This window comes from Triticum dicoccoides, chromosome 1A (assembly GCF_002162155.2).
Source record: "Triticum dicoccoides isolate Atlit2015 ecotype Zavitan chromosome 1A, WEW_v2.0, whole genome shotgun sequence".
NCBI classification, from domain to species: Eukaryota; Viridiplantae; Streptophyta; class Magnoliopsida; order Poales; family Poaceae; genus Triticum; species Triticum dicoccoides.
In genome coordinates, this window is record NC_041380.1 from 342068697 (window position 1) to 342095137 (window position 26441).

The 26441-nt window shown below is 46.6% G+C and overlaps 1 pseudogene; it reads left to right on the top strand.

Moving 5' to 3' along the window:
- Positions 1–713: 713 nt before the first annotated feature.
- LOC119353080 lies at positions 714–26441 on the top strand (annotated as a pseudogene).

Here is a 26441-nt window from a genome sequence, read left to right on the forward strand (position 1 = left end):
GTAGAGCATCTTTATAATCACCTAGTTACATTGTGACGTTTGATAGCACACCAGGTATTCCTTCGGTATCCGGGAGTTACATAATCTCATAGTCGAAGGAATATGTATTTGACATGAAGAAAGCAATAGCAATAAAACTGAACGATCAATATGCTATGCTAACTGATGGGTCTTGTCCATCACATCATTTTGCTAATTATGTAATCCCGTTCATCAAATGACAACACATGTCTATGGTTAGGAAACTTAACCATCTTTGATTAACGAGCTAGTCTAGTAGATGCTTACTAGGGACACAGTGTTTTGTCTATGTATCCACACATGTATCAAGTTTCCGGTTAATACAATTCTAGCATGAATAATAAACATTTATCACGATATAAGGAAATATAAAATAACAAATTTATTATTGCCTCTAGGGCATATTGCCTTCACTAGAAGGTTCTCGTATTGGACTGCAAGTCACGAACTCCTCCTCTGATCTGGACCATAGGTCAGTTAGCAAACCATGTAACCCTAGGCCTCGTTATCCTTTCTAAGGCAAGGCCATGGGTAGTTTGAGGCATTTGACATCATAGTCATAGTGTTGATAGTATCATCTCCACATACATTGTAACCCCCCTCATGTGAGGTGTTTCTCCCCCATTAATCAAATCCAAAGTAGGAGTAGGGTGTTTCTCAATAAATATGACACGAACCTAGGTAAACCCCCCATGTATGATACCTTCTGGTAGTTCAAGTCTTGTGCACCTATCGATCAAGACTACTGATGGTTTTCAGGGTCGTCATGTTGGCACGCCAGGCACGGGTTGCACTGATCGGACATCTAACCTAGATTAGATCTTTATGACCCACAAGTATAGGGGATTGCAACAGTCTTCGAGGTTAGTATTTCACCCAAATTTATTGATTAGACACAAGGGGGCCAAAGAATATTTATGAGCCTTAGCGGTTGAGTTGTCAATTCAACCACACCTGGAAAGTTATTTCTCTGCAGAAAAGTGTATAGTAGCACAATAGTGTGATAGTTTGATAGTAGCGGTAACATTAGCAATAGTAATAGTAGCAGTGACAGTAGCAGTTTTGTAGTGATTGTAACAATAGCAGCAACAGTAGTAACTTAGCAAAGACAATATGAGCAAAGCCTAGGCATTGGATCAGAGATGGATATTTGTATGGATGACATTCATCATGCAACAATCACAACCTAGAGCGACACATGATAGCTCCTATTGATCAATTCAATGTAGGCATGTATTCCGTATATATTGATACATGCTTATAATAAGAACTCGTATGACATCTTTTGTCCTACCCTCCCGTGGTAGCGGGGTCCATAAGGAAATATAAGGGTAATTAAAGCCTCCTTTTGATAGAGAACCGGATCAAAGCAACAACATATGGTGAATACATCAACTCCTCAAATTATGCTCATCCCGAAGAGTATCCCGGTTATTATCACCTTGGAGCCTACAGTTCAAAACAATAACTAGTGCATACAATGGGCATATACGATCAAGAACTCAAATATATTGATGAAAACATAAAGAGTTCAGATATGAAATCATGGCACTCGGGACCAAATGACAAGCATTAAGCATAGCAAAGTCATAGCAACATCAATCTCAGAACAGAGTGGATACTAGGGATCAACTCGTAACAAACTGATTGGACTACATGAGAAATCTCATACATCTCCAACACCGTCCAGCAAGCCTACGAAGGGATTATTCACTCCCGGTGGTGAGCATCATGGAATTTGCAGTGAAGAAGGGTTGATGGTGAACATAGTGGATATTGCTCTTTGCAATGCTTGGTGCATGATTTCCATGGATGCAACGATTGGAACGGATCAAACCAAGACCATGTTTTGGGAGATAATTACCGACCACTACAACAACTCCGTGGACGTGCGATCAAGACATACGCGAGGTTCTCTTGGGCATCGTTGGAGCACCATTCATGACCAATGCAACCGATGTTCCAGTTGCATCAACCAAGTGAATCATGCACCACCGAGTGGTGTGCAAGTGGTGGAGTACTGATACGTCTCCAACGTATCTATAATTTTTATTGCTCCATGCTATATTATCTACTGTTTTAGACATTATTGGGCTTTATTATCCACTTTTGTATTATTTTTGGGACTAACCTATTAACCGGAGGCCCAGCTCAGAATTGCTGTTTTTTGCCTGTTTTAGGGTTTCGAAGAAAACGAATATCAAAGGAGTCCAAACGGAATGAAACCTTCAGAAACGTGATTTTCTCATCAGATAAGATCCAGAAGACTTGGACCCTCCGCCAAGAAAGCCACGAGGCGGTCACGAGGGTGGACGGCGCACCCCCTGCCTCGTGGGCCCCTAGAAGCTCCACCGACGTACTTCTTCCTCCTATATATATCCACGTACCACCAAACGATCGGGGACAGAGCCAAAAAACTGATTCCACCGCCGCAACTTTCTGTATCCGCGAGATCCCATCTTGGGGCCTGTTCCAGAGCTCCGCCGGAGGGGGCATCGATCATGGAGCGCTTCTACATCATCATCCAAGCCTCTCCGATGAAGTGTGAGTAGTTTACTTCAGACCTACGTGTACATAGTTAGTAGCTAGATGGGTTCTTCTTTCTTTTTGGATCTCAATACAATGTTCTCCCCCTCTCTCATGGAGATCTATTCGATGTAATCTTCTTTTTGGGGTGTGTTTGTTGAGACCGATGAATTGTGGGTTTATGATCAAGTCTATCTATGAATAATATTTGAATCTTCTCTGAATTCTTTTATATATGATTGGTTATCTTTGCAAGTCTCTTCGATTATCAGTTTGGTTTGGCCTACTAGATTGGTTGTTCTTGCCATGGGAGAAGTGCTTAGCTTTGGGTTCGATCTTGCGGTGTCCTTTCCCAGTGACAGAAGGGGCAGCAAGGCACATATTGTATCGTTGTCATCGAGGATAACAAGATGTTTTTTTATCATATTGCGTGAAACTATCCCTCTACATCATGTCATCTTGCTTAAGGTGTTACTCAGTTTTTAACTTAATACTCTAGATGCATGCTGGATAGCGGTCGATGAGTGGAGTAATAGTAGTAGATGCAGGCAGGAGTCGGTCTACTTGTCTCGGACGTGATGCCTATATACATGATCATACCTAGATATTCTCATAACTATGCTCAATTCTGTGAATTGCTCAACAGTAATTTGTTCAACCACCGTAGAATACTTATGCTCTTGAGAGAAGCCACTAGTGATACCTATGGCCCCCGGGTCTCTTTCTCATCATATCAATCTCCATCACTTTATTATTGCTTTGCTTTTACTTTTTACTTTGTATCTCTACACCAAAAATACCAAAAATATTATTTATCATCTCTATCAGATCTCACTTTCGTAAGTGACCGTGAAGGGATTGATAACCCCTAAGTGCGTTAATTGCGTTGAGCTATTGTTTTTGTGTAGGTACGAGGGACTCGCGCGTAGCCTCCTACTCGATTGATACCTTGGTTCTCAAAAACTGAGGGAAATACTTACGCTACTTTGCTGCATCATCCTCTCCTCTTCGGGGAAATCCAATGCAGTGCTCAAGAGGTAGCAAGTACGACCCCTACATCCAAGAGCAATTCAAGCATCGGAACACTAAGTTTGGCCACAAGCCCTTCATGTTGCATCATCTACAAAGAGTTATGCAAGGACGAGAAGTTGATCCAAAGAATCATGGAGACCACTTCAAATAGAGCAAGGTTGAGGATATCCGTTGAGGAGGACGGTGAGGTTGATGAAGATTCCAACAATAGACCGGAAGGAAACAAGATTGCAAAAGAAACAAAGAGAAATGTTGGGGATATTACTATCAGTTATGACCCGCCCAGGAGGGGCCGGGTCAGCCCCAATGGCGGGTTACACAAGAAGCCCAGTAAACATTCAAGATTATAGTTTATTTAATCTTATAGAAGGCCCAAAGGCCTGAAGGCGGTTTAAGGACTGATATTGTGAACCGTCGTATGTAAGGAAAGACTTGTAAAGAAAGGCATGTAAAGGAAGTCACCGAGCCGGACACGACTATGAGCCGTCCGGGACTCTGTAGGCCACCAAGTGTCAACCCATGTATATAAGGGGACGACCCGGTGGCGGCTTAGGGCAAGAAACAACAAACCGATAACCAAGCTAGTGAGTTGAGCCTGTTGGTGATCGAAACCCCAACAATACCAATCTCAACTAGACGTAGGCTTTTACCTTCATCGTAAGGGGCCGAACTAGTATAAAACCCTCTCATGTCCTTTGTCCCGATTAACCCCTTTAAGTTTCCTAGTGCGATGGCCCTACGACTAAGTCCTTGCTCTAGGACATCTGCCGTGACAATTCCACGACAGTTGGCGCCCACCGTGGGGCCAGCGCACGGTGGATTTGTGTTCTTGAAGGGCAACTTCGAAGGGCTCAAGGGATACGCTGTGGGCCGGATGACCAAGAGTCGTTGCGGCAAGCTCTACATCGATGATGAAGGCTGGGGCCCGTAGGCCGGATCAATTGAGTACGGATACCGGCTCCCCTTCGGCGGAATTCACGTCTTCATAGGCCGGATCGGCGAGTCAGGTCCTGAGCTGTACGTCCACACCAACCTCATTGAAACGGCTCGGCACACGAGGACCGCCCGTGTTCAATCTGCCGTGAAGCATGCCTTTGTAGGCTGCGTCCACGGCGGTGAATACTCTGAAGGATTGGTGGAGGGCGGTGAGACGGCCGTCTGTTCTGATACTGCTTCATGAACGGGTGGGACGGACTCTTTGTACCAGCTGCACGACGGCATGCTCGGGGGCTGTTCCGATGGTAGCAGTATTCCGGACCCTCTTGAGCCGCCGAATTGTGTCAGAGTCTTCATGGTAGGGACACAGCCCGGGCAGAACTCTATAGCAGTGGCGGCAACAGCTACCAGGTCGGCCGCAGCCGGGTCAGGAGACCCCGCGCGCCCCCTAGCTCAGATCTTGATGGACCTCATGGATAAACTGACGACTCTATTGACTGCCGTGGTAGAGCCGGCGGATAAAGCCCAGCATGACGCAGAGGTGGCACGCGTACGTGAAGAGATGGTGCAAGCTAAAGAAAATCTAGCCGCAGAGGAAGTGAGGATGGCAGCAGAGCGGGCGGCTTTGGACGTTCGTGCTCAACAGCTTCAAGCGGAGACCTTCCGGCTCTCGGTGGATCTGAACGCGTCAAACGAGGTCATGAGGAGGAGGCATCAGAAAATCCAATCACGTCTGCCTCTAATTCTCGATCCTAGGAATCGTTTTCACACACCCAGAGCCGGGGGAAGTAACCCACCAGAGGCACCTCGGATTACAACACCTGGCGCACCGGTCCAGCTGCACCCCATGGATCCGGCTCGTATAATTACCGCTCCGCCTCATTACGTCCCAATGCCGCTGGGTCACTTCTCCAACCCTTTGGAAAACCTCATTGCAGCATCGGCTTGTTTGGCGGCTCTTTCGATGGAAGGTGACTCACCGGCAGCAACTGAAACACGGAGGGTAAGAGAACTTCTTCAAACAGCTCTAGCACAGCCGGATGCATACTCCTACAGTCGAGACATGATCCATTCAACTCCTCGCCCAAGCCGGAGCCTGAGTTACAGTAGGCATATGGAATCCGCAGAGATGTCAAGCAATGCTCAATGCCACAACCGGCCATATAGGCATGAGCCGGTGCGGGCCGGAGCCCTTATCTTGGCGGATCAGGAGAGGATTCGTCAAGAGGCGCAACGAGCAGTTCAAATGGCAGCAAACCAGGCGGCTCATCAAACTTTTTCGGCTTATCCAGCAACCTCGGTCGAGGCAGGAGTGGCCACAAGAACCGGAGGCGTTCCTTGCTTGGTGCCGGCCATACGTAATGAGCATTTGCCAAAGGACTTTAAGGGGCCTCGTAAGGTACCTAATTACACGGCTGACTTACAGCCCGGGGCTTGGATTGAGAGTTACGAGATGGCTATGGAGTTATTGGAGGTCAGCGATGCAGCAATGTCCAAGTATTTCACTATGATGTTAGATGGAACAGCTCGTACTTGGTTGAAGGGATTGCCACCCAATTCTATCGGCTCATGGGCGGAGTTGAAGGCCCGGTTCATCCAGAACTTTAAAGACACGTGTAAAGCAGCCTATGTCGATTGTGGACCTGACCAATTGCAAGCAAAAGGATGGTGAATCCACAACCCATTGGGTGCGCCGGGTCAAGGAGGTAATATATTCATCTGATAAGATGGATGCCGGCTCAGCGGTCTTGATGTTGGAGAAAAATTGCCGTTTTGACCCTCTGAAGCAGAAGTTGGGGCGGCTCAAGCGTGACTGTAATGACATGGGAACATTAATGGCGGCTCTCGTCAAGTATGCTGATTCTGATACTACCAAGGACCCGGTGTCTGACAAAGAAAAGGCAACGAAGGGAAAGAAGAATGGCAATGGCAAGGGTCACCAGCATAACCCGGCAAATGAAGAAGGTAATAAACGTAAGGCTAATGAGTTTGTTGTTAACACCAATACACAGGGCGGAAATCAATGGCGCAAGGGCAGACAGCCCCCTCGGTCGGGCGGTTCAGGTCCCACCCTTGAGCAATTATTGAATGAGCCTTGTCCAAAACACGGCACCCGGGAGAAGCCAGCCACCCACCTATGGAAAGATTGTACGATCATGAAGGCATTTAAAAGTTCAAACGCGTTTGATGGAGGTCACGGCCCAGGTGGCGGCTCAGGTGGAGGCGGTTTCCAAGGCCCGGGCGCCGGCTTAGGTGGAGGAGGATTCCACGGTCAGGGCCATCCTGGTAACCAAGGATGGTATAATCCGCAACTTGGCCAAGGTAATCAGCAGCAGCAGTCCGGATATTAGAGCAACCCGAAGCAGCTGAATAGTGGGCAATACCATGTATTTACCACTAGCTTATGTTAGAGAGACCAGAAACTTCACAAGAGGGCCGTCAATGCCATTGAGCCGGTGGTTCCACGTTACTTACGTTGGTCAGAGCAGCCTATTGTGTGGATCATAGAGGATCACCCACCCCAGGTCGATAACCCGAGTCACTTGGCTTTGGTGGTGACGCCTCAGGTTGGTGGGTACAAATTCACTAAGGTACTCATGGATGGAGGCAGCAGCATCAACATCCTCTACTATGAGACGTTCCGCTAGATGGGATTGACTAATAAGAGTCTTAAATAATCCAACACTGTTTTTCACGGTGAGGTTCCTGGCAAGTCGGCATACCCAGTGGGTAAGATTGAACTGGAAGTAGCCTTTGGGGATGAGTATGACTCCAGAGCAGAAAATTAACCTTTGAGGTGGTTAAGATCAAAAGCCCGTATCATGCTCTGTTTGGACGGCCGGCTTATGCCAAATTCATGGCTCGGCCGTGTTATGTGTATTTATAGCTTAAGATGCCGGGTTATAAGGGCACCATCACAGTTAATTTTTTACAAAGATCATGTTGACCCGGCAGACATAACGTCATTAAAGAAACTAACAACAAAGCATGAGCCAGTGTTGAAGTTCAAATTAGCTGATGACTCCAAGATGGTTGACTTTGTGCTTGGCGACTCATCCGAGCAGTTCATCATCAGTACTAACTTGGATCCAAAATAGGAAAGCACACTCATCGTGTTCATCCATGAGAACCGGGACATCTTCGCATGGAAACCTTCAGACATGCCGGGTGTCCCGAGGGAACTCGCTGAGCACACTCTCTATATTGATCCAAAGTTTAAACCTGTCAGACAATTTCTCCGACGGTTCAATGAAGAATGGCGCAAGGCCATTGGAGAAGAGGTGGCCCGACTTTTGGCAATTGGGTTCATTGTAGAAGTCTTTCACCCAGAGTGGTTAGCCAACCCGGTGCTTGTACTCAAAAAGAATGGCACCTGGCGTATGTGTGTGGATTACACCGATCTGAACAAGGCTTGTCCGGCTGATCCTTTTGCACTCCCCCGTATCGATCAGATCATTGATGCTACGACGGGTTGCGCACGTTTGAGTTTCTTGGATGCTTATTCAGGTTATCATCAGATCAAGATGGCAGTTGAGGATCAGGAGAAGACGGCTTTTATCACTCCTTTTGGGGCTTTCTGCTATGTGTCTATGCCTTTTGGGCTTAAGAGTGCCCAGGCGACTTACCAGCGGTGTGTGCAGAATTGTCTTCATGATCAAATTGGGCGTAATCTTCATGCTTATGTGGATGATATAGTGGTAAAATCCAGGAAAGAGGAAACCTTGGTCACAGATTTGAAAGAGACTTTCGATAATCTCCGGGTCTATAAAATGATGCTTAACCTGGCCAAGTGTTTTTTCGGAGTCCCAGCTGGCAAGATCTTATGTTTTTTGGTGTCTAACCGAGGTATTGAGGCTAACCCGGAGAAAATCAAGGAAATTACATCCCTGGCCAAACCAACATGCATCAATGACGTTCAACGACTGGCGGGCCGTGTTGCTGCTTTGAGCCGTTTCATAAGCCGGTTAGGGGAGAAGGCAATGCCTCTGTATCAGATGAAGAAGAAAACATATGATTTTGTTCGGAGCGATGCTGCAAACTCTGCTTTTGAAGATCTGAAAACACAGCTTGCTGAGCCGCCGGTCCTGGTTGCTCCAGTTGAGAAAGAGTCGCTGTTGTTATACGTGGCCGCCAACTCATGAGCCGTTAGTGTGTCTATTATGGTGGAGCGCAAGGAGGCTGGCAAGGAGCATCCGGTTCAATGGCCGGTTTACTACGTCACTGAGGTGCTAATTGAATCCAAGCAACGATATCCACATTGGCAGAAGCTCGTATATGGGGTGTTCATGGCAAGCCGGAAGCTTAAGCATTACTTTCAGGGACATCCAATCACCGTGGTTAGCTCTGCTCCTTTGGGAGACATCATTCAAAACAGAGAAGCCACTGGGTGAGTCGCCAAGTGGGCAATTGAGCTTGGGTCTCATGGGTTGAAGTATGTGTCACGTATCGCGATCAAATCTCAATCATTGGTTGACTTCATTAATGACTGGACAGAAATGCAGATGCCAGAAGAGAAACCAAACAACACGTATTGGACTATTCATTATGATGGGTCTAGACAGTTGGAAGGCTTGGGGGCTGGAGTTGTGTTAACCTCTCCGCGAGGTGACAAATTTTGTTATGTGTTACGGTTGATGTTTCCTTGCACTAACAACGCAGCAGAGTATGAAGCCTTGCTCCATGGTCTTCGAGTAGCAAAAGAGATGAGTTTGAGCCGGGTCAGATGTCTTGGCGACTCAGATCTAGTGGCTCAACAGGTATCAGGCAAGTGGGATTCCAAGGACCCTCTCATGGCGGCTTATCGCGGGAGGTTGATGCTGTTGCAAGGCATTTCAAAGGGTATCAGGTGGAGCACATTGACCATCGAAAGAACGAAGCGGCTGATGCTTTAAGCCAGTTGGGGTCTCAGCGTAAGCCGGTACCACCTACCACCTTTTTGGATGTTTTACATAACCCGTCTGTCAAGTTACCCATAGAAGAAGATTTGGTTGTTCCTGACCCAGAGGCACAGTTGGTGGCGGCTCTTCATGTCATCCCAGATTGGACAGTACCGTTCTTGGCTTACATGACCCGGAGAGAGTTGCCAGCGGATGAGACCCTGGCTCGACAGATAACCCGGTGGTCTAAGTCAATGACGATTTCGGATGGAGAATTATACCATCACTGTGTCTCCGGAGCATTTCAGCGGTGTGTTTCCCTCGAAGAAGGTCAAGAAATACTTCGTCAGATCCATGAAGGCGATTGTGGTCATCACGCCGGGTCAAATTCTTTGGAGGCCAAGGCTTTTCGTCACGGTTTTTACTGGTTGACGGCTCACGCTGATGCAGAGGATCTGGTCAGGAGATGTGATGGATGTCAAAAGTTTGCACGACGGGCACATGTGCCGGCTCAAGAGCTCCGGATGATTCCAATCACTTGGCCGTTTGCAGTCTGGGGGCTTGACATGGTGGGACCTTTCAAAAGGTCTAAGGATAAAAAGACACATCTCTTGGTGGCAGTTGATAAATTCACTACCTGGGTTGAGGCGGAGCCTGTGAGTAACTGTGACGCGGCCACGGTGGTTCAGTTCATGAAAAAGGTGATCTTCCGTTTTGGTTTTCGACACAGCATTATCACTGACAATGGCACTAATCTGTCCCAAGGGGCTATGGAGGAGTTTTGTCAACGTGAGCACATCCGACTTGATGTTTCTTCTATAGCTCATCCTCAATCCAATTTTCAAGCTGAGAGAGCCAATCAGGAAATTTTAAAAGGTCTCAAACCCCGGCTTATGGTTCCCTTACAGCGAACGCCGGGTTCTTGGGTAGAGAAATTACCCTCGGTGTTGTGGAGTATCAACACCATGCCTAACAGGTCTACGGGTTACACACCTTTCTTCATGGTTTATGGAGCAGAAGCAGTGTTGCCTAGTGACATCCGCCATGACTCACCCCGTGTGGCGGCTTATGTTGAAGCTAATAATGAACAAGCCAGACAGGATGCACTTGACTTGTTGGATGAAGAAAGAGATTTAGCAGCGGCTCGATCAGCAATTTATCAACAGGACCTGCACTATTATCACAGCCGCTGGGTCAAATCCAGGACTTTTCAGGAAGGCGACCTGGTGCTCCGGCTCATCCAGGATTTGTCAGATGCACACAAGCTATCCCCACCTTGGGAAGGACCCTTTGTGGTCAGCAAGAACTTAAACAATGGGCCGTATTACCTCATTGATGTTCGAGAACACAAAGATTCACGTAATTCGGAGGAGGAGACCCGCCGTCCGTGGAACATTGCTCAACTTCGGCCATACTACACCTGAGCTACCGGCTCTCATCATGTACACACTTTACCATTGTATATACCATGATAAGTAATAAAGTAAGACCATCGGTCTCTTTTCTTTTCAAAGATTATGCATCTTTGTTATTTCTTATTCTCAAATGACTATTAAGGAGCTGATCATATTTGAATCAAGTCTAACCTTTTTTGGTCCGGCTTATGATCGTATTCGAATCTAGCTGCAATTATCATGGTCACTTGGGGGCTTCCTGTTCAAACATAGGTCGTATTCGAACCAAAGAGAACATAGCTGTTGTAAACCTCTTGATCGGCTCAAGGCCAAACTCACTTGGGGGCTTCTTGATCGTATCCGAATCATAGCTTAACCCCTTTTGGTCCCGATTTGGATCGTATTCGAATCAGGGTCGTTAAAAACCTCTCAAGGTCATTTGGGGGCTTCCTGTTCAAACATAGGTCGTATTCGAACCAAAGAGAACATAGCTGTCGGTACCCTCTTGATCGGCGCAACGCCAAAACCACTGGGGGCTATATGGTCGTATTCGAACCTTAGCTTAACCCCTTTGGTCCGGTTTACTGGTCGTATTCGAAATAGAAGCCCCCAACCTTTTGAATACAAGGTTAAATTATGCTTATTATCTGTTGTTTGCCTTTTAGTTTTTTGTTGTGTCAATAATACAAATAATTAGCCTGGTCTTCTTCACCGGCTCGACTATTTGACAACACGGCTACCAAGGTATAATGATCATTGAGTATTCAAAAGCATTGACCTCTCATAAAATTTGAATTATCAATCCCATCACCCGGGTTATTCAAGCCGGCGGTCTAAGGATCAAAATGTACAAGGTATGTTTATTACTTATACACAATTACCTGCTTCATTAACTAAAAGAGTCGGTCTCAGCCCTTGTCCTTTGTTTATATCTGTTTCTGGTTCCTATTGTGGTAAACATATTGGCTATAAACCGGGTGTTTTAACCCGTTTGGTTCTAAGCCGCCAAGCCAGTCTTTTCTTTGTATCTACAGGAACAGAGTTCAAATGTTGCAGAAACAAACATTAAATACGATGCATACATTGGCATCAGGAAACACAGAATCACATAGAAGTGTTTTATGTGCGATGGCATAAGCAAAGCATACAGTGTTTTCACAGCTAAGCTATTACACGCCTTTATAAGCCCACGAAGATGATCATTGCTCCTCCCTCACCGGTTCACCACCTTCTGTTGGCTGGAAGTTGGGTTTTGACCAATCAAAACCGTTCACGGTGACAAATTCGGCTTCATCGTCGATCAGGCCGACCGGGTCAACTTCCGGGGCAAATGTGTCTTCTCTTACCGGTGGGATCAAATCTGTTACCTTGTACGAGGGAGTGGCCATCTTCTTATTCTCACTATCAAAACCCGGCTGATATTTGTCAATATTGGTATCATCTCCAAGGGTAGTTGCCTGAGGCTGGACTCCGCACACGCAAGCCATGAAGTCATCCTGCTCAAAGGGAGATCCGTCTTCCTTCACGGTGGGATAGCCCCTGGCCACGTCCGCCGGGTCTAGGTCTGGCACCCAAGCCTTGGAGCGGCTCAGGGCAGTCAAAGCCCCGGCTCGCGCACAGGAGCGTTTCACTTCTTGAAATCTGGCAGGCGGGATTGACAGTTTCTTCAGGACATCGCTGAGCCGGTTGGGTCCTTGATTGGCAGGAGAGATGGCGGCAAGTGCCCGCTATGCGCCAATATACAGTTGTTCTACCAAAGTATACACTGCCTTCAGTTTAATCAAGGGATCTTGGCTCAGATTTTTACTTCATGGGCCTGCACATATTTTATACACAAAGTCAGCTGGCGGCTTATACTCTAGATCAGCAAAAAGCACACAAAATTCAAGTCGAACGGCTTATCGAAGATGGCAGCCACCATTTGAGACACCCGGCCCTTTAACCCATTCAGCTCTGTTGAAATCTTTTCAAGGGCTGATTCGGCCTTCTCAGCACGTTGGGTCAGAAGTGTTTTTTTTCCTCTTCCCAAGTTTTCTTCTTGGCAGCATAGCTGGTCTTTAAATTTTCTATCTCAGAGAGACTTATTTGCGGTTTGGAGTTAGCGGATTTGATTTCTGCCTCTTGACTCGCTAGCCGGGTCTTCGCATCAGTCAATTGCGAGTTCTATTCAGATAAGGCATTCTGCAAAACATTCAGATCCGTCAAGATTTTGTTTCAAGTTCAAAAGTCAATATTCAAGTCTCAAGTACTTTACAAAAAACCACTTGACACTTGGGGGATAATGTATGCCAAATCAAATTTTTGTGACTCTAAAGACATACTTTAAGTCCCAAGTACCTTACAAAGTAACATCACTTGGCACTTGGGGGCTAATGTATGCAGTTCAACAAGTTTCTCATGGTTAAGCCGAAGTATTAAGTCCTTTGAATGTTGGGGATCGTAGCAGAAAACAAAAAAAATTCCTACGTTTCACCAAGATCAATCTATGGAGTCAACTAGCAACGAGAGGAGAGTGCATCTACATACCCTTGTAGATCACGCGCGGAAGCGTTCAAGAGAACGGGGATGATGGAGTCGTACTCGTCGTGATCCAAATCACCGATGACCAAGTGTCGAACAGACGGCACCTCCGCGTTCAACACACGTACGGAGCGGATGACATCTCCTCCTTCTTGATCCAGCAAGGGGGAAGGAGAAGTTGATGAAGATCCAGCAGCACGACGGCGTGGTGGTGGATGCAGCAGTGATCGCAGCAGGGCTTCGCCGAGCTTCTGCGAGAGGGAGAGGTGTAGCAGGGGAGAGGGACGCGCCAAGGCTTGAGGTCTTGCTTCCCTCCCTTCCCCCTCCATTATATAGGCCCCCTAGGGGGGTGCGCCGGCCCTAGGAGATGGGATCTCCTAGGGGGGCGGCGGCCAAGGGGGTGGAGTACCCCCCAAGGCAAGTGGAGGCGCCCCCTCCCCTAGGGTTCCCAACCCTAGGCGCATGGGGGGCCCAAGGGGGGGGGGCGCACCATCCCACTATGGGCTGGTTCCCCTCCCCACTTCAGCCCATGGGGCCCTCCGGGATGGGTGGCCCCACCCGGTGGACCCCCGGGACCCATCCGGTGGTCCCGGTACAATACCGGTGACCCCGAAACTACACTTCCTATATATAATTCTTCACCTCCGGACAATTCCGGAACTCCTCGTGACGTCCAGGATCTCATTCGGGACTCCGAACAACTTTTGGATTACTGCATACTCATATCTATACAACCCTAGTGTCACCGAACCTTAAGTGTGTAGACCCTACGGGTTCGGGAGACAAGCAGACATGACCGAGACGACTCTCCGGTGAATAACCAACAGCGGGATCTGGATACCCATGTTGGCTCCCACATGCTCCTCGAGGATCTCATCGGATGAACCACGATGTCGAGGACCTAATCAATCCCGTACTCAATTCCCTATGTCAATCGGTATGTTACTTGCCCGAGACTCGATCGTCGGTATCCCAATACCTTGTTCAGTCTCGTTACCGGCAAGTCACTTCACTCGTACCATAATGCATGATCCCGTGATCAACCACTTGATCACATTGAGCTCATTATGATGATGCATTACCGAGTGGGCCCAGAGATACCTCTCCTTCATACGGAGTGACAAATCCCAGTCTCGATTCGTGCCAACCCAACAGACACTTTCGGAGATACCTGTAATGTACCTTTATAGTCACCCAGTTACGTTGTGACGTTTGGCACACCCAAGGCACTCCTACGGTATCCGGGAGTTGCACAATCTCATGGTCTAAGGAAATGATACTTGACATCCAGAAAAGCTACAGCAAACGAACTACACGATCTTTGTGCTATGCTTAGGTTTGGGTCTTGTCCATCACATCATTCTCCTAATGATGTGATCCTGTTATCAATGACATCCCCATGTCCATAGCTAGGAAACCATGACTATCTGTTGATCAACGAGCTAGTCAACTAGAGGCTCACTAGGGCCACATTGTGGTCTATGTATTCACACATGTATTACGATTTCCGGATAATACAATTATAGCATGAATAATAGACAATTATCATGAACAAGGAAATATAATAATCATTTTATTATTGCCTGTAGGGCATATTTCCAACAGTCTCCCACTTGCACTAGAGCCAATCATCTAGTTACATTGTGATGAATCGAACACCCATGGAATTCTGGTGTTGATCATGTTTTGCTCTAGGGAGAGGTTAATCAACGGATCTGCTACATTCAGGTCCGTATGTACTTTACAAATCTCTATGTCTCCATTTTGAACACTTTCACGAATGGAGTTGAAGCTACGCTTGATATGCCTGGTCTTCCTGTGAAACCTGGGCTCCTTGGCAAGGGCAATAGCTCCAGTGTTGTCACAGAAGAGAGTCATCGGGCCCAACGCATTGGGTATGACTCCTAGGTCGGTAATGAACTCCTTCACGTAGACTGCTTCGTGTGCTGCCTCCGAGGCTGCCATGTACTCCGCTTCACATGTAGATCCCGCCACAACGCTTTGCTTGCAACTGCACCAGCTTACTGCCCCACCATTCAAAATATACACGTATCCGGTTTGTGACTTAGACTCATCCAGATCTGTGTTGAAGCTAGCATCGACGTAACCCTTTACGACGAGCTCTTCGTCACCTCCATAAATGAGAAACATTTCCTTAGTCATTTTCAGGTACTTCAGGATATTTTTGACCACTGTCCAGTGTTCCATGCCGGGATTACTTTGGTACCTTCCTACCAAACTCACGGCAAGGTTTACATCAGGTCTGGTACACAGCATAGCATACATGATAGACCCTATGGCCGAGGCATAGGGGACGACACTCATCTTTTCTCTATCTTCTGTCGTGGCCGGGCATTGAGCCAAGCTCAATCTCGTACCTTGCAATACAGGCAAGAACCCCTTCTTTGACTGATCCATTTTGAACTTCTTCGATATCTTGTCAAGGTACGTACTCTGTGAAAGACCAATGAGGCGTCTCGATCTATCTCTATAGATCTTGATGCCTAATATATAAGCAGCTTCTCCAAGGTCCTTCATTGAAAAACACTTGTTCAAATAGGCCTTTATGCTTTCCAAGAATTCTATATCATTTCCCATCAACAATATGTCATCCACATACAATATGAGAAATGCTACAGAGCCACCACTCACTTTCTTGTAAATGCAGGCTTCTCCATAAGTCTGCATAAACCCAAACGCTTTGATCATCTCATCAAAGCGAATGTTCCAACTCCGAGATGCTTGCACCAGCCCATAAATCGAGCGTTGGAGCTTGCACACCTTGTCAGCATTCTTAGGATTGACAAAACCTTCCGGCTGCATCATATACAATTCTTCCTTAAGGAAACCATTAAGGAATGTCGTTTTGACTTCCATTTGCCATATCTCATAATCATAGAATGCGGCAATTGCTAACATGATTCGGACAGACTTCAGCTTCGCTACGGGTGAGAAAGTCTCATCGTAGTCAACCCCTTGAACTTGTCGATAACCCTTAGCGACAAGCCGAGCTTTATAGATGGTCACATTACCATCCGCGTATGTCTTCTTCTTAAAGATCCATTTATTTTCTATGGCTCGCCGATCAACGGGCAAGTCAGTTAAAGTCCATACTTTGTTTTCATACATGGATCCTATCTCGGATTTCATGGCTTCCAGCCATTTGTCGGAATCCGGGCCCGCCATCGCTTCTTCATAGTTCGAAGGTTCACCGTTGTCTAACAACATGATTTCCAAGACAGGATTGCCGTACCACTCTGGTGCGGAACATGTCCTTGTGGACCTATGAAGTTCAGTAGCAACTTGATCTGAAGTTTCATGATCATCATCAACAACTTCCTCTCTAGTCGGTGCAGGCACCTCAGGAACATTTTCTTGAGCTGCGCCACTTACCGGTTCAAGAGGTAATACTTCATCAAGTTCTACCTTCCTTCCACTTATTTCTTTCGAGAGAAACTCTTTCTCTAGAAAGGACCCATTCTTGGCAACAAAGATCTTGCCTTCGGATCTAAGGTAGAAGGTATACCCAACAGTTTCTTTAGGGTATCCTATGAAGACGCATTTTTCCGACTTGGGTTCGAGCTTTGCAGGTTGAAGTTTCTTGACATAAGCATTGCATCCCCAAACTTTTAGAAACGACAGGTTAGGTTTCTTCCCAAACCATAATTCATACGGTGTTGTCTCAACGGATTTCGACGGAGCCCTATTTAAAGTGAATGTGGCAGTCTCTAAAGCATAGCCACAAAATGATAGCGGTAAATCGGTAAGAGACATCATAGATCGCACCATATCTAATAGAGTGCGATTACGACGTTCGGACACACCATTACGCTAAGGTGTTCCAGGCGGCGTGAGTTGTGAAACTATTCCACATTTTCTTAAGTGTGTGCCAAATTCTTGACTCAAGTATTCTCCCCCACGATCTGATCGCAAGAACTTGATTTTCCTGTCACGTTGATTCTCAACCTCACTCTGAAATTCCTTGAACTTTTCAAAGGTCTTAGAATTGTGTTTCATTAAGTAGACATACCCATATCTACTCAAGTCATCAGTGAGGGTGAGAACATAACGATAGCCACCGCGATCCTCAACACTCATTGGACCGCACACATCAGTATGTATGATTTCTAGTAAGTTGGTTGCTCGCTCCATTGTTCCTGAGAATAGAGTCTTGGTCATTTTACCCATGAGGCTTGGTTCGCACGTGTCAAATGATTCGTAATCAAGAGACTCTAAAAGTCCATCTGCATGGAGCTTCTTCATGCATTTGACACCTATGTGACCAAGGCGGCAGTGCCACAAGTATGTGGGACTATCATTATCAACCTTACATCTTTTGGTATTCACACTATGAATATGTGTAGCATTACGCTCGAGATTCATTAAGAATAAACCATTCACCATCGGAGCATGACCATAAAACATATCTCTCATATAAATAGAACAACCATTATTCTCGGATTTAAATGAGTAGCCATCTTGTATTAAACGAGATCCTGACACAATGTTCATTCTCAAAGCTGGCACTAAATAACAATTATTGAGGTTTAAAACTAATCCCGTAGGTAAATGTAGAGGTAGCGTGCCGACGGCGATCACATCGAACTTGGAACCATTCCCGACACGCATCGTCACCTCGTCCTTCGCTAGTCTCCGCTTACTCCGCAGCTCCTGCTTTGAGTTACAAATGTGAGCAACCGCACCAGTATCAAATACCCAGGAGCTACTACGAGTACTGGTAAGGTACACATCAATTACATGTATATCACATATACCTTTTGTGATGCCGGCCTTCTTGTCCGCAAAGTATTTGGGGCAGTTCCGCTTCCAGTGACCACTTCCCTTGCAATAAAAGCACTCAGTCTCAGACTTGGGCCCATTCTTTGGCTTCTTCCCGGCAGCTTGCTTACCGGGCGTGGCAACTCCCTTGCTGTCCTTCTTGAAGTTCTTCTTACCCTTGCCTTTCTTGAACTTAGTGGTTTTATTCACCATCAACACTTGATGTTCCTTTTTGACTTCTACATCTGCTGATTTCAGCATTGCAAATACTTCAGGAATGGTCTTTTCAATCCCCTGCATATTGAAGTTCATCACAAAGCTCTTGTAGCTTGGTGGAGGCGACTGAAGGATTCTGTCAATGACCGTGTCATCCGGGAGATTAACTCCCAGCTGAGTCAAGCGGTTATGCAACCCAGACATTTTGAGTATGTGCTCACTGACAAAACTATTTTCCTCCATCTTACAGCTGAAGAACTTGTCGGAGACTTCATATCTCTCGACCCGGGCATGAGCTTGGAAAACCATTTTCAGCTCTTCGAATATCTCATATGCTCCGTGTCGCTCAAAACGCTTTTGGAGCCCCGGTTCTAAGCTGTAAAGCATGCCCCACTGAACGAGGGAGTAATCATCAGCACGTGTCTACCAAGCGTTCATAACGTCTTGGTTCTGTGGGACGGGTGCGTCACCTAGCAGTGCTTCTAGGACATAATCTTTCTTGGCAGCTATGAGGATGATCCTCAGGTTCCGGACCCAGTCCGTATAGTTGCTGCCATTGTCTTTCAGCTTGGTTTTCTCTAGGAACGCGTTGAAGTTGAGGACAACGTTGGCCATTTGATCTACAAGACATATTGTAAACATTTTAGACTAACTTCATGATAATTAAGTTCATCTAATCAAATTATTCAATGAACTCCCACTTAGATAGACATCCCTCCAGTCATCTAAGTATAACATGATCCGAGTTGACTAGGCCGTGTCTGATCATCACGTGAGACGGACTAGTCAACATCGGTGAACATCTTCATGTTGATCGTATCTTCTATACGACTCATGCTCGACCTTTCGGTCTTCTGTGTTCCGAGGCCATGTCTGTACATGCTAGGCTCGTCAAGTCAACCTAAGTGTACTGCGTGTGTAAATCTGTCTTACACCCATTGTATGTGAACGTTGGAATCTATCACACCCGATCATCACGTGGTGCTTTGAAACAACGAACTATTGCAACAGCGCACAGTTAGGGGGAACCCTTTCTTGAAATTATTATGAGGGATCATCTTATTTACTACCGTCGTTCTAAGTAAACAAGATGCAAAAACATGATAAACATCACATGCAATCAAATAATAGTGACATGATATGGCCAATATCATATAGCTCCTTTGATCTCCATCTTGGGGCTCCATGATCATCTTGTCACCGGCATGACACCATGATCTCCATCATCATGATCTCCATCATCGTGTCTTCTTGAAGTTGTCTCGTCATCTATTACTTCTACTACTATGGCTAACGCTTTAGCAATAAAGTAAAGTAATTACATGACGTTTATGTTGACACGCAGGTCATAAATAAATAAAGACAACTCCTATGGCTCCTGCCGGTTGTCATACTCATCGACATGCAAGTCGTGATTCCTATTACAAGAACATGATCAATCTCATACATCACATATATCATTCATCATTCATCACAACCTTTGGCCATATCACATCACAAAACACTTGCTGCAAAAACAAGTTAGATGTCCTCTAATTGTTGTTGCAAGTTTTTACGTGGCTGCTATAGGTTTCTAGCAAGAACGTTTGTTACCTACGCCAAAACCACAACGTGAATTGCAAATTTCTATTTACCCTTCATAAGGACCCTGTTCATCAAATCTGATCCGACTAAAGTGGGAGAGACAGACACCCGCCATCCACCTTATGCAACTAGTGCATGTCAGTCGGTGGAACCGTTCTCACGTAAGCGTACGTGTAAGGTTGGTCCGGGCCGCTCCATCCCACGATGCCGCCGAATCAAGATAAGACTAGTAACGGCTACCAAATTGACAATATCGACGCCCACAACTACTTTGTGTTCTACTCGTGCATAGTAACTACGCATAGACCTAGCTCATGATGCCACTGTTGGGGATCGTAGCAGAAAACAAAAAAAATTCCTATGTTTCACCAAGATCAATCTATGGAGTCAACTAGCAACGAGAGAAGAGTGCATCTACATACCCTTGTAGATCGTGCGCGGAAGCGTTCAAGAGAACGGGGATGATGGAGTCGTACTCGCCGTGATCCAAATCACCGATGACCAAGTGCCGAACAGACGGCACCTCCGTGTTCAACACACGTACGGAGCGGATGACGTCTCCTCCTTCTTGATCCAGCAAGGGGGAAGGAGAGTTTGATGAAGATCCAGCAGCACGACGGCGTGGTGGTGGATGCAGCAGTGATCGCAACAGGGCTTCGCCGAGGTTCTGCGAGAGGGAGAGGTGTAGCAGGGGAGAGGGAGGCGCCAAGGCTTGAGGTGTTGCTGCCCTCCCTCCCCCCTCCTTTATATAGGCCCCCTAGGGGGTGCGCCGGCCCTAGGAGATGGGATCTCCTAGGGGGGCGGCGGCCAAGGGGGTGGAGTACCCCCCAAGGCAAGTGGAGGCGCCCCCTCCCCTAGGGTTCCCAACCCTAGGCGCATGGGGGCCCAAGGGGGGGCGCACCATCCCACTATGGGCTGGTTCCCCTCCCCACTTCAGCCCATGGGGCCCTCCGGGATGGGTGGCCCCACCCGGTGGACCCCCGGGACCCATCCGGTGGTCCCGGTACAATACCGGTGACCCCGAAACTTTCCCGATGGCCGAAACTACACTTCCTATATATAATTCTTCACCTCCGGACAATTCCGAAACTCCTCGTGACATCCAGGATCTCATCCGGCACTCCGAGTAACTTTCCGATTACTGCATACTCATATCTATACAACCCTAGCGTCACCGAACCTTAAGTGTATAGACCCTACGGGTTCGGGAGACAAGCAGACATGACCGAGACGACTCTCTGGTCAATAACCAACAGCGGGATCTGGATACCCATGTTGGCTCCCACATGCTCCTCAATGATCTCATCGGATGAACCACGATGTCGAGGACCTAATCAATCCCGTACTCAATTCCCTTTGTCAATCGGTATGTTACTTGCCCGAGACTCGATCGTCGGTATCCCAATACCTTGTTCAGTCTCGTTACCGGCAAGTCACTTTACTCGTACCGTAATGCATGATCCCGTGATCAACCACTTGATCACATTGAGCTCATTATGATGATTCATTACCAAGTGGGCCCAGAGATACCTCTCCGTCATACGGAGTGACAAATCCCAGTCTCGATTCGTGCCAACCCAACAGACACTTTCGAAGATACCTGTAATGTACCTTTATAGTCACCCAGTTACGTTGTGACATTTGGCACACCCAAGGCACTCCTACGGTATCCGGGAGTTGCACAATCTCATGGTCTAAGGAAATGATACTTGACATCCAGAAAAGCTACAGCAAACGAACTACACGATCTTTGTGCTATGCTTAGGTTTGGGTCTTGTCCATCACATCATTCTCCTAATGATGTGATCTCGTTATCAATGACATCCCCATGTCCATAGCCAGGAAACCATGACTATCTGTTGATCAACGAGCTAGTCAACTAGAGGCTCACTAGGGACACATTGTGGTCTACGTATTCACACATGTATTACGATTTCCAGATAATACAATTATAGCATGAATAATAGACAATTATCATGAACAAGGAAATATAATAATCATTTTATTATTGCCTCTAGGGCATATTTCCAACATTGAATACGATACCAAACAATTTAAAGTATCGGCTCATTTATGATCAAAATGAACCGGCCCTTGGGGACTACATGTGAAGCTTTGTTCTATTAAATTCAAGAAAAGTTTCAAAGATAAAGGTCTCGGCCTATATTTTAAAGTCTACAGGTCATTCTGGTTCTTTCATAATCTGAAGACTTGGGGGCTGAAGGAATATAGATAAGCCGGAAGAATGTACCTCGTATTTTAACTGCAGCTGTTTGACCTTTTCAATCTGAGTGTCACGACTGGAGTGTACATGGCTGAGATAGTCGGATAGAATATCATTGGCATTTAGATGGTCATAGTTGGCAACGTCAAAATGAACTTTCTGCCTCTCCAATGCCTCTTGTTTTGCAGTACACCGAGCCAGCACGGTTGGGTTCCCTGGTTCAATAAAGCGGCTCCCGGTGATCTGAACGTCTTGCGCAGACAGTGATGGCAGGTTGGCTGAGCTTGATGGTCCAATAGCAAAAGGGTTCACAGTGGTCTCATCAAACGACGGCTCAGGAGGATTTGCTTCTATATCAACAGGCGGGTCTGCTGGAGCGTCGGTTAATGGAGAAGTGGCCTGGCCGGGCCAGATGCAAGCACTGGCGGGTCTTCCACCGGTTTAGCTTGGCCACTAAGAAAAATGTTGCAAGATCATCAGTATAAAGATACAATTTGAACAAACCGGAAAATATGATGATTTTTCATTACCCAGGGGCAGTCTTGAAGGCCGGAAATTGCATCTATAATGAGTCGCCAGAAGAGCGAGACACCTCCTGAAAGGGTAAAATAGAGTTAAAAGTAGTACAAGGGGAAGGATCCATTAAAAAGAGTTAAAGACAGAAAGAAGTAAACCTCATTCGAACGCTTCTGAGGAGTTTGTTGAAGAACGACAGCCGGCTCATCTTCAGTCCAAGCTTGACGGCGGCTTTCATGTTGCTGCTTTTTCAAACGAAAGTTGGGATCCAAGTGACTAAAGGGTTAGAAAACCTTACTTTGCGGATCATTCGTTGAACTTTTGTCTTGGCAAGGGCTCTGAGTCGGAGGAAATGATAGTTACCTCTGCTTCCACAGCCTGACTGGCCCCAGTGTCATCCAGGTAATGATCAGTGTCAATAAGATTGTTAAAAAAATGGCCAAGGGAATCAAGGGCTACCTCCGAGTCAGATGTATCATCAAGCTTCATCAAATCTTCAGCAATGCTCTTTTTCTTCTTTTTTCACCTCCGGGTCGTTTTCTTGGCGTTTATGGGGGCGAGTTTCGCTTTCTTGGCAGCCTCCTGGTCATACATAACTTTGTAGAAGTCAGAGTTGGCCTGTAGACAGGTAAAAACAAGATAAAGAGTCAGGAAAGTATTAAAACAATACGGCTGGGAAAATACAAAAGAGAGAAATAACGACATCCTTACTTCTGGCACCGGGTTAAGCTGGCAGAAGGGGTTTAACCCGACGACACTACAATTTTCGTATTTCCCGTTCACCAGAAGAGTTGACATTGAGACAATATCTTCTTCTATCAATTGAACGGGGCTGTGATGAAGAGAGTCATCCGGGCCTCCACCATACTTATACATCAGCTTTGACCGGCGGCTCAAAGGGATGACCCGCCATGAGATCCAGCAGCGGGTCAGATCAACTCCAGTTAACCCGTTCCCCAACAGAGCATTGATCCTTTTGATGGATGGTATCAGCCTCTTGCGTTCAGCGACACTAAGCTTATCAGGAAGCGCGAACTTGGAATCAAGACGATCGGGGCGATAACCCGACAGTGGCTTCTCGTTTGCTGGTGAAGTGTCCCGGCAGTAGAACCAAGTTTGGTTCCAGTCCTTTGGGTGACTTGGTAAGACAATGAGGGGGAAGATGGCACCCTGCTGGCGCTGAATTGATATGCCTCCAAGTTCTAAGCTAAGGCCGTTGGTGCACTCGTTCTGCCGGTTTAGATAAAAGTATTCTCTAAACAACTCCACGGTCGGCTCTTGTTGAAGATATACCTCATAGAGCACTTGGAAGTTACAAATGTTAGATATGGAGTTGGGTCCGATATCTTGAGGGTGGAGCTTGAAAAAGTGGAGGACCTCTCTGAAGAACTTTGAGCCGGGCGGTGAGAAGCCACGGTTCATGTGGTCAGTAAAAACGATCACCTCACTGTCTCTCAGATTGGGCCGTTCTTCTTCCAGGTCAGGGGCACGGTAAGACATGATGGTTTTTGCTGGTAGAAATCCTATGGTGAAGAACACTTTCAAACGTTCCTCAGTTATGGTTGAGGGAACCCAGTTACATATGGTTGGTGTTTTTGATGGCATGATGTGCAAGGAACTGAAAAGAAAAGCAACATGCTGGTTCAGTTTAATGGTGAGACTGACAGTTAAGTGATGAAGATGCAAAACAACTAATGGTGGCTTAGTTAAGGGCTAATGACATATAAGGAAAATTAAGCCGGCATGATAAGCCGCCATGACTACAGATATTTGAAGAAGGCAAATTCAGCTAAGTATTGAGACAAACAAGTTTCCTACATTGCTTGGTATTATTCCAGATCAAATGGTTGTTCAAAATGAAAACAATTCTAGACCTAAAAAGTTCAGTACAGAGGAGTCGGTAAGTTCTGAAGCAGCCTTTTTAATCAGAGAAAGGGATCTGGGGATCAAGAAGAGGTACAAACACACTACCGCGTGAGCACATATATAACTTTTTGATCCGAAAAGGCTGGCGGTGGAAGAACTACGATGAACTATGATGAACTATGAAGAACATGCAGGAGCTTGGAAACCCTAATGCAGATATGAGAAACGAAGGAAAGAAAACTTACGGTTGTAGGTCTACTGCGGAGGTCGCCGCGGTTTCTCTAGATCGGTTCAGGTTGATGCAGCGGCCAAAGTCGACGGAGACGGAGATGAGGCGCGGCGGCGGTAGAACTCAAGCAGCAGGGGGTTTGCGAGAGGAAGAAGACGGAGCGAGAGAGGAGAATGAGAAGGCCGAGGCGTGCCTATTTATAAGGAAAAGATGCGAATAGACAGGCACGAAAATCAAGGGAGAACCGAATAATGGTTATCCAGTTATACAGGCGCCTCGATTCTCAGGAAACATTAAAGATAAAAGATCCGTTGGAAGAAAACGTCATGAAAGTTTTTTGCATTTTCAAGAGATGATGTCACGGTGGGTTACAAGAAAATTTCAGCGAAGATAAGAAGATGGATTTTTGTCTAAGTATTGAAGATTGATAAAGAACGAAGTTCAAAGTCAACCTGGGGCCTAATGTTGGGGATATTACTATCAGTTATGACCCGCCCAGGAGGGGCCGGGTCAGCCCCAATGGCGGGTTACACAAGAAGCCCAGTAAACATTCACCATTATAGTTTATTAAATCTTATAGAAGGCCCAAAGGCCTGAAGGCGGTTTAAGGCCTGATATTGTGAACCGCCGTATGTAAGGAAAGACTAGTAAAGAAAGGCATGTAAAGGAAGTCACCGAGCCGGACACGACTATGAGCCGGCCGGGACTCTATAGGCCACTAGGTGTCAACCCATGTATATAAGGGGACGACCCGGTGGCGGCTTAGGGCAAGAAACAACAAATCGATAACCAAGCCGGCGAGTTGAGCCTCTTGGTGCTCGAAACCCCAGCAATACCAATCTCAACTAGACGTAGGCTTTTACCTTCATCGTAAGGGCCCGAACTAGTATAAAACCCTCTCGTGTCCTTTGTCCCTATTAACCCCTTTAAGCTTCCTAGTGCGATGGCCCTACGACTAAGTCCTTGCTCTAGGACATCTGCCGTGACAATTCCACGACAGGAAGGAAACAAGATTGCAAAAGAAACAAAGAGAAATGCATTCAGTGATACTTACAAAGAAGAACTTGTGGCAATGATTGAGACCAAGAAGGTGTTGTCAGACGAGCGTCAAGAAGATAAGACGGCGAGGTGGAATGAGCTCAAGGTGTGGGAGGATGAGAAATGGAAGACCAAGTTGGTGTTTGAAGAGAGAAAGTTGAAGGCGGAGGAGCGTAGGCTTGCACTTGATGAGGATAGGATTCATGATGCCAAGAAGACCGAGGAACATGCTATCATGTTCATGAATCCAAATACAATGGATGAAACCGCAAGAAAGTATTGGGAGCTCACTCGTGGAGATATCTTGGAAGCCTCTTTTTGGAATGTTGGTGGTGGCCTAGGGGGTGGTGGTGTTGATGGTGGTGGCCGAGAGGATGGTGGTGGTGATGGCGGTGGCCAAAGGGGTGGTGGCGGTGATGGTGTTGATGGTGGTGGCCTAGGGGCTGTGGCGGTGATGGTGTTGATGGTGGTGGCCTAGGGGGTGGTGGTGTTGATGGTGGTGGCTGAGAGGATGGCGGTGGTGATGGTGACCGAGTGGATGATCGAGTTGATTCTTCATCGAGGACCTCGTTTGAGTGGTAGTGCTCAACGGGGTCGTGGTCCATGCCATGGGTTGGCTTGATTCACAACATATACATGCTATGTTTGTGGTGATTTTGGATCCAACATTCTGTTTGAAGTGA